This window comes from Sorex araneus, chromosome 2, assembly GCF_027595985.1.
Source record: "Sorex araneus isolate mSorAra2 chromosome 2, mSorAra2.pri, whole genome shotgun sequence".
Classification (NCBI taxonomy): domain Eukaryota; kingdom Metazoa; phylum Chordata; class Mammalia; order Eulipotyphla; family Soricidae; genus Sorex; species Sorex araneus.
Window position 1 is genome coordinate 198,202,741 of NC_073303.1, and position 9,111 is coordinate 198,211,851.

Consider the following 9,111-nt stretch of genomic DNA (forward strand, 5'->3'; position numbering starts at 1 on the left):
CTGAAAAGTCTCAGGTCCAGGCCCGAGGGAGAGCGCTGGCCGCAGAGAGGGCTCTCGGGGGCTGGTCCACAGGCGCTGAACTCAACCCAGGGTCGGATCTGCTGGCAAAGAGATCTGAGAGGCATAAGGCATCACCAACCTTTTCGGAGCCAAGAGAGCTCTGGGACCCAGGGGAGGAGTTACGAGACTGCAGGAGGGCCAGAGCCACACACGCTCTGGCACTGTAAAATGGGATGACACTGAGCCTAATCTAAAGGGGCAGCCTGCCACCCCGGAAAAGGTGCCGTCCCTCCGCCTATTCCCCCTGGCAGCTCAGTGGCTGCCATCTTCCAGAGGCCACTGGACAGTCAGGTATGGGTCAGCAGTGACGAGACACTCCGGGCTTCACGGGATGGGGGTGGAGCCGGCCCTTGTCCTCCCCCGAGTCACCGCCTACGAACGGCCCCTCTGGCTACTGATCAGGCTGCTTAACGGCCATGACCCCAGAGATACAACCAGCGAAACTCGGAACCCAGCGGCTTTGGGCAGAAATCCCTCCAGATTTAATTATTAAAATTTCAGAATTCCAAAATCGCGGGGCCACGACACCATATGCTCTTCATAATCAGCAATAGAAAACAAACTTGTCTAATGTTGCCTTTTCAGCAGGCCTGAGTGTTGGGGGAAAATCTCAAGTAACAATGGTGGGTCTGGTGTCAAAATATGGAATGTAATCAAAGAAGAGAGAGAATAATGTGGAAATTATCTGCCACACAGGTAGGGGGAGGGGGTGGGATAAGGGGTATACTGGGGTTTTTGGTGGTGGAACATGTGCACTGGTGAAGGGATGGGTGTTTCATCATTGTATGACCGAGACTTAAACCCGAAAGCTTTGTAACTGTTCTCATGGTGATTCAATAAATAACTTTATTTAAAGAAAGAGAGAAAGAAAGAAAGAAAGAAAGAAAGAAAGAAAGAAAGAAAGAAAGAAAGAAAGAAAGAAAGAAAGAAAGAAAGAAAGAGAGAAAGAAAGAAAGAGAGAAAGAAAGAGAAAGAAAGAGAGAGAGAAAGGAAGAAAGGAAGAAAGGAAGAAAGAAAGAAAGAAAGAAAGAAAGAAAGAAAGAAAGAAAGAAAGAAAGAAAGAAAGAAAGAAAGAAAGAAAGAAAGAAAGAAAGAAAGAAAGAAAGAAAGAAAGAAAGAAAGAAAGGAGCAGCCTGGTATCCAATCAACCATTTCTTGGGCAATGCTGCCAAAAGGAATGTGGATCGCTTGAAACTGCCTGACTGTGGGTCTGAGTGTGTGTGAATGTTTTTTTTTTTTCCAAAGAGATGAATGTTTTAAAATGACTTGTAAGCCCTAAGAAGAACCCTTTAGAAATAATGTCTGTTTACTTCTAAATGAATCGTCAATTGGAGCATCTGGGAGGGCTGTGACAAAGCTCACCCCTTCATTAACGATCTCTCATCCTTCTCTTCTCCCTCTGAGACTCAGGATTATTTTCGTTCTCCTACTTAGGTTCCTGAAACCTGTGCGCTTCTCCGCTAAAAGGAGAGATCATTTTGAATCATGCCACCAACTTTCTCCTCAATCTTTATCAGCCTCGCTCTGCGTATCCGGATATTCCCTCCTGTTGCAACAATGTTGCAGTTTTACTGGACAGTCAGAGGCATTTTACTCGCAGAAGAAATATACATTTTTGGGGAGGATCACAGGACTGCCTCTGGAGGTTTTGTGTTATGGCCTGCCGGAGAGCAGCCTGTTCAACCCCCTTTTATTTTGTAGGTTAATATACAAACCAATCATATTCAGCCACATAGGCTGAATATGCAAATTAACCAATGGAAACAGTAACAGTTATTTAAAGTTATTTAAAGTTACAATAACAAAAACATAAACCGTTATTTACATCCAGGCCTAGCTAGGCCTGAGATTATGGGATGTTGTATACCAACACCCTCCTCAAGGGGATTTTGGGGGGAATAAGCCTTTCTTGGGGTACGTCTTGGGGGCGGAAAGGCAGGTCTGAGGCACTCGGGTGCTCGGCTCAAACGATGGACCCGGAGGCTAGACTCTGCAGAGACAGCCCACACACCACCCAGGGAGTTCTGTAAGTGGGACGGGGTGACCCACTGTGTGTCCCAGGGCTGGATGAACTGGCACGAAGGACGGTCAACGCCATCCCTCTCATGGGACAACAGTTCAGCGCGTCCATGGAAACAAACCAGACCGAGGCAGCCCTGCTGGTGACCAGCCCTCAGCCCTGCAGCAGGCGGCAGAAAGGAGGAATGTCAGGAACGACTCCCACAGAGCCGGCTGCTGCTTCCAGACTGTGGGACAATCCACCAGGCAAGTGTCCTCAGACGCAGACAGATCTGGCTGGGGAAGCCGGAGGAGGAGAGAGGACACCTAGCACCCGCCGATGCAACGGGGGGTCTTTCCCTCCCTCGGAGCCTCTTTCAGAGTTGCTCAGTATGGGGGCCGGAGAGGGAGCACGGTGGGGAGGGAGGGTGCTCACCTTGCACGCAGCCGACTGGGATTCCATCCCCCCCGCGCCCCAAGGGGTCCCCTGAGCCCACCAGGAGTGATCCCTGAGCGTAGCCCCAGGAGTAAACCCTGAGCATCGCTGGGTGTGGTTCCCAAACAAGACAGAACAAAAAGATACGATCAGTGAGAAACTGGGTCCCTGAGCTACTCGAGGACACGGGGCCCATCCGCATGCCAAGTGCCACCCGGTGGCTTTGCCTTGGGGATTCACTGGCACATACCGATCACGTGATCAGGAGATGTCTGGTTCGCCACAACCAAGTATGTGGAGAGAACCCCAAAGTGTGTGCAAATCCCGGAATACGCAGCAAAGAAAGGGAAGGGGGAAATCACATTTAAAGAAGGTAGGATGCAAAAAAGAAAAACAGTAAATAAAATGATATGCATGTATAGTGACGAACGGATAAGAAATTTCTGTTTTATTTTGGGGACATCCCTGGTGGTGCTCAGGGCGTCTCTCGGCTCTGTGCTTAGGGTCACTCCTGGCAGGGCTTGGGGGACCATAGGAGGTGCCTGGGATCCAACCTGGGTTGGCGGTTGCAAGGCAGGTGTCCTGCCCGCTGTATTTTGGCTCCGGCCCCTTGATGTGGGGGTTAAAACAAGGTCAGCACGACTGCGCTCACTACACAGCCAGAACAGGTCAATCTTTGCAATAAGCCTGACTCATTCGCGCAGACTCACTTTTTTTTTTTTTTTTGCTTTTTGGGTCACACCCGGCGATGCACAGGGGTCACTCCTGGCTGTGCACTAAGGAATTACTCCTGGCGGTGCCCAGGGGACCATATGGGAAGCTGGGAATCGAACCCGGGTCGGCTGTGTACAAGGCAAACGTCCTACCTGCTGTGCTATCACTCCAGTCCCCTCACTTTTTTTTTTAATAGCCAGTTTTCATGAGAGTGCACCTCTGGTGACAAATGTTGAACCAGAGGGGTGGCCAGCCTCTACAGTCAAACAGCACAGGTGGGCGCCCTGAGACCTCGAGGTAATTTTTAGCGTGGGGGGAGCAAGCGCTGAGGGAGGCGGGGAACACGTGGAACCTTCTGGAAAAGGGTGGAAAAACCAACACGCCAGGTCCTCTCCGGCCGCTCACGGGTGGCGAGAGCAAGTGGGAGAGCCCTCTTCACCCCTTCTCAGGGACAGAGGCACCCCCCTGCCTTCCCGGGCAACCTGTCACCTGCCCAGAGACAGCTGAAGGGCCACCAAGAAGGTGTGTGTGTGTGTGCGTATGTGCCTGTGCATGAATGAGTGTGTGCGCGTACATATGTGCATGTGTGTGTGCATGTGTGCATGCACATGTGTATTTGTATGCATGCATGTGTGCATGCGAATGAACTAGTGTGCATGTATGCATATGTGCATACATGTGTGCGTGTGCATGTGTGTGTGCATGCATGTGTGCTTGCCTGCATACATGCGTGTGTGCTCTCTGGGGACACATTTGGGATCAGCAGGGCATGTGAGAGCTGTGCCAGGATGCAGGGTCTCCCCGCCCCTCAGCAGGCTCCCAGCCGCCACCTGTTTCGCCACCAGCCCCCCCCCCCGCCAGCAACTCATCTGTGCCCCCCCAACCCTCCCAGGCCACGTGGTGGTCAGCAGCCCGTGTCTCTATCTCGTCTCTAAAAAGATGGATTGGGACCCTGGGGTTGCTCAAGGCAGGGGTGACTCAAAGGGAAATCCAGAAATAGCCAAACCCGGGGCTCCGAAACCCCGGCACCAACCAGACGGTGTCACAATTCGCTTTTTCCGGGGTGGTGGGGGGGGGCGCGTCACCCTGAAGGGCACTAGCTGTGTGTATTGGTGAGGGGCTGGCAGTGGGTCATCACCCTGCTGGGGAGTCGCCTTAAAAACAATTAACAGGGGACTGGAGCGATAGCACAGCGGGAAGGGCGTTTGCCTTGCACGCAGCCGACCCGGGTTCGATTCCCAGCATCCCATATGGTCCCCTGAGCACCGCCAGGGGTAATTCCTGAGTGCAGAGCCAGGAGTAACCCCTGTGCATCGCCGGGTGTGGCCCAAAAAGCAAAAAAAGAAAAGAATGAAACAATTAACAGTAGGGGCCACAGAGAGTCCGGCATGACGGTGAAGAAGAAGGTCTCTTCTTCCTACGGGGCAGAACTGGGTTCAAACCCCAGCACAAAACAGCGTCCCCTGATCCCTGCCACGGTGACCCCTGAGCACTGCTGTGGGTGGGCCAAAGAGCTAATAATAAACAGCAAGGGCCAGAGAGCTAGTACAGCAGGTAAGGGGCTTTCCTTGAATGCAGCCGACCAAGGTTCAATCCCTCGCACCACAAAGTTGACCCCGAATCCCCTCCAGGAGTGATTCTCTGAGCACAGAGCCAGGAGTAAGTGATCCCTGAGCACTGCCAGGTGTGGCCCCAACAGTAAAATAGTAATAACAATGAAGAGGAAGGGCCGGAGAGATAATACAGCAGGCAGGGTGCTGTCCTTGTATGCAGCTGACCTGGGACCGATCCCTGGTACCACATACTGAGCCCCAAGCCCTGCTGGGAGTGATCCCTGAGCACTGAGCCAGGAGTAAGTGATCCTTGAGCACTGCCAGCTGTGGCCCCTGAAACCAAGCAAAGCTATAATAAAAGGTCACATGACACGGACGATTCGTGCCCTTCCGGCATGAGAAGATGATGGCGGCGGAGGGGGACGAGAGGGCGGGGAGGGCAGTGGTCAGTGCCCAAACTCTGTGGCAAGGGAGAAAGGACAAACCGATGATATCCCAGAGTGGCCCTCTAGGTCCCGGCCTCCAGGAGACGGGGCTTCAGCCTGGTCCTGAGCGGGAGGGGTGGAGCTACGTGTCCCGACTCCCCCCACCTCGGACGCTTTGGACCCGGAATCCAAGTCTGGAGCGCAGTGGCCGCTGCCGTGCCCCGGTCCAACCCGGATTCTGAAAATAGTGACAAGGGGATCCATCACCCCCGGTGACAAACTCTGTTGACAAGTTCCAACTGCCAAGGAGGAGCCGTGGCCCCACGCGTGACGGAGGGGGGAAGGCCTGGCTCCCCGCACTGCAGCTGACCGGGAGGGCAGCTGGCCTCGGAGGGAAGCTGCCACACACCGACCCCCCCCCACACACACACACCAGCACCTGGCCGTAGTGAGCAAGGCTGCTGTGAGGCCGGAGAGAAAGGCCAGGGCTGAAGGGGTTTGCCTTGCGTGCCGCCACCCTGGCTCAGTCTCCAGCACCCGCGGGGGCCCCTGAGCACTGCCAGGAGTGAGCCTTGGGCACAGCCAGCGCGGCCCCTCCCCCTCCTCCCCCCAGTAAAATATATCTGGCATGGGGCTCGTTTTTGTAACATCCCCCGCCCCCGTCGCACTCACATGGACACACACACACACACACACACACACACACACACACACACACACGGACACGGCACCGCCTCCACGCCCGCCAACAGCCAAACACCGTCACACGGGCTCAGGGTGGGGGCTGCGCTGAAACGCTCTAGAAAAAGGCACTGACAAGAACTGAGCAGAGGTCCCGGCACCAGGCTGCTTCACGTGGGGCGCCGTGGGAGGGGGTGGGCGAGACCCCTCCCCACTCCAAGGGACCCAGCCCAGGCAGCCGAAGACCTCCAGAACTCAACCACAGCCGTGCCCACAGTGGCTCTCCACACACTCGGGCAGAGGCTCGCCCCCGAGTGAAGCCGTTCCTGGACCGCGAGACACTGCCCACCACTCACCACCCATACCTCAGGAGCCCCCACCACAGCTGGCGGGGGTCAAAGTAGGAGGCAATGGGGCTGGAGCCATAGCACAGCGGGGAGGGCGTTTGCCTTTCGCGCAGCTGACCCGGGTTTGATTCCCAGCACCCCATATGGTCCCCTGAGCACCGCCAGGGGTGATTCCTGAGTGCAGAGCCAGGAGTGACCCCTGTGCATCACCGGGTGTGACCCAAAAAGCAAAAACAAACAAACAAACAAACAAACAAAGTAGGAGGCAACCAGTCTGTGAGGGTAATATTCTTTTGATAGATAGATAGATTGATAGATGAATAGATAGATGACAGATAGATAGATAGATAGATAGTAAGATAGATAGATAGATAGATATAAAAGCTAACAAAGCTCAACTTCTAACAACATGTCAGTGATCTCTTACAGAAGGTCTTCATGGCCCCTGGGTGGAATACAACAATCCTCACCCTCTTTCCTCTAACGATACCTTTTTGTAGCATTTTCAGTGGTTTTTTTTCATAAGAAACAATACAAAAAATATCGGTTCTGCTTTGGGGCAGGGATTGGGGTTCGGGGTGGAAATACCCTAGATATGGTGGTGGGAAGGTGTCATGGTGGTGGGATTGGTGCTGGAATAGTAAATGTAATCAAATATTGTGAACAACTTTATAAAATAAAAAATTATGTATATAATTACATATATATGTAATATACATGTTCTTACATATATATATATATATGTATATATGTAAGAACCATGCAGAGGGGCCAGAGTGATAGGACAGCGGGTAGGGTGCTTGCCTTACAGGCGGGCCAGTTGGGTTTCCTCCCCCGGCATCCCCTCTGGTCCCCCAAGCCCGCCAGGAGCGATGCCTGAGTGCAGAACCAGGAGTCAGCCCTAGAGCACCACCAGGTGTGGTCCCCGCCCCCCCAGCCCCGAAGAAAAAGACCTGTCAGGAAAAGAAGTGCCAGGCCAAGGCCAGCTCTGTAAGCAGGCGCAACACATCTCGAGGATCTCGCTCACGTGCCGATCTCAGAGGGGCTCAACACTGAACTCTATTATTATTATTATTATTATTATTATTATTGTTATTATTAATACTATAGCACAGCGGTAGAGTGTTCGCCTTTCACGCGGCTGACCCGTGTTCAATTCCTCCGCCCCTCTCGGAGAGCCCGGCAAGCTACCGAGAGTATTGGGCGTATTGGGTATGCCAGACACAGTAACAATAAGTCTCACAATGAGAGCCGTTACTGGTGCCCACTTGAACAAATCGATGAGCAACTGGATGACAGTGACAGTGACAGTTGAGGCACCATGGTTAGCCATCAGGTTAATGACAGGGTGTCCTGTCCACCAGCTTGCAACCTTCCGCCCTGCAGCAGAGGGCCCGCTTCCTACACCCGGGGTCTGTCCCCGGCCACCCCCACTCCCAACCCCTCCAGCCCCAGCCGCTACCCTTGGGAAGCTCGTGCCTCTGGCCCTTGCCCCCCCCCCCACTATGTTTCTCCGTATCCCGCACATGAATGGCCACTCCGCGTCCGTGGCCCTCTCCGTGGCTTCCCTCAGCACGACGCTCTCTGCTTCCACCCATAGGGCGGCAAATCGCATGATTTCCCCTTTTCATTTCTTGGTTTTCGGGTCACACACCCGGTGATCGATGCTCAGGGCTTCCTCCTGGCTCTGCACTCAAGGAATTGCTCCTGGCGGTGGTGTTCAGGGGCACCCTATGGGATGCCGGGGACCGAACCCGGGTCAGGGGGTGGCATGCAAGGCAAATGCCCTCCCCGTTGTGCTATCACTCCGGCTGGCCCTAATTTTGCTTTTTTTTTTTTTCCTTCTTCTTACAGCCGCGTCCTTTTCCACTGTGTCTCTAGGCCAGTAGCTTTACCCCGTCCCCTGCTTGGGGACACCTGGGCATGTTTCCTGACTTTGGCTGTTGGGCACAGAGCTGCAGTGAACATTGGGGCAAAAAAAAAGTCTGGAAATGAGACACGACGCTTCCCACCACCTTCCCCCCGCAGCTCTGCACAGAAACTGCAGGCTCTGAACAGCTGCGGCTGCGCTCCCGGGCCCTGGCAGCGGCTGGCATCTCTGCCACAACGCCCTGGTTTTTAGCCCAAGCCTTGGCAGACACCCATGGCACTGTCCCGGGGCCGGAACGCCTGCCTTCCTGGGTCCCCGTGTCCTCTGCTGCAACGTGACCGGCAAGAGACCTTCAGCTGCACAGCTGGGGCTGCAGGGGTGCTTGCAGAGGGGTGCTTGCAGGGCTGCGGGAGATCAGGGCCCGGGCAGGGCAGGGCAGGGCAGGGCAGGGCAGGGAGGTGCTGGGCTGGCCCACTGGCTCCGCTTATGTAAACGGGATTAGCATGTGAGAGCTAGAGCCCGTCTTAATAACTATGCTAATGGAGCGTTCTAAAAAAACGTTTCACCTGAATACTAAAAATAGGCTTCCGGGTAATCATCATTTAAAAAAAAAAAAAGAAGAAGAATGAAAAAATTTCATAAATAGCTGGTTGACGTGTTCCCAGGGGAGCTACTGGAAATGGTGTCAGAGGCTCGGCCGGGCACGACCGCTCGTTCCAGGAATCTCTGGGAACCCAGAGCGGGGACGGGAACGGGGAGCGTGACCGGCGTGGGGCTGGACGCCACCCGAGCTCGAGTCACATGCCAGGCTGCCCCCCTCTCCCGCCCCGAGCCCAGGGCGGCCTCAGACTGAGGGGTGCAAGGTGGGCCTCTCGAGGGGCGAAGTAGAGAGCCCGCCGCTTGGTGCCCGGGTCCCCCACGGCCAGTGAGTGGTCGGGCAGCCGAGGGCCTTCCGTGCCAGGCTCTCCAGTGTCCCCTGGTTCTGGTGGATTAAGCCCATCCCGCCGGTGTCCTGCTGGGGACGCGG

The 9,111-nt window shown here is 54.5% G+C and overlaps 1 protein-coding gene across 1 annotated transcript in view; it reads right to left on the bottom strand.

Annotated features, from left to right (window-relative positions):
- The window catches only part of RCAN1 (regulator of calcineurin 1), an 81,598-nt gene that overhangs the window by 43,990 nt on the left and 28,497 nt on the right, over positions 1-9,111 (bottom strand). The window lies entirely within an intron of this gene.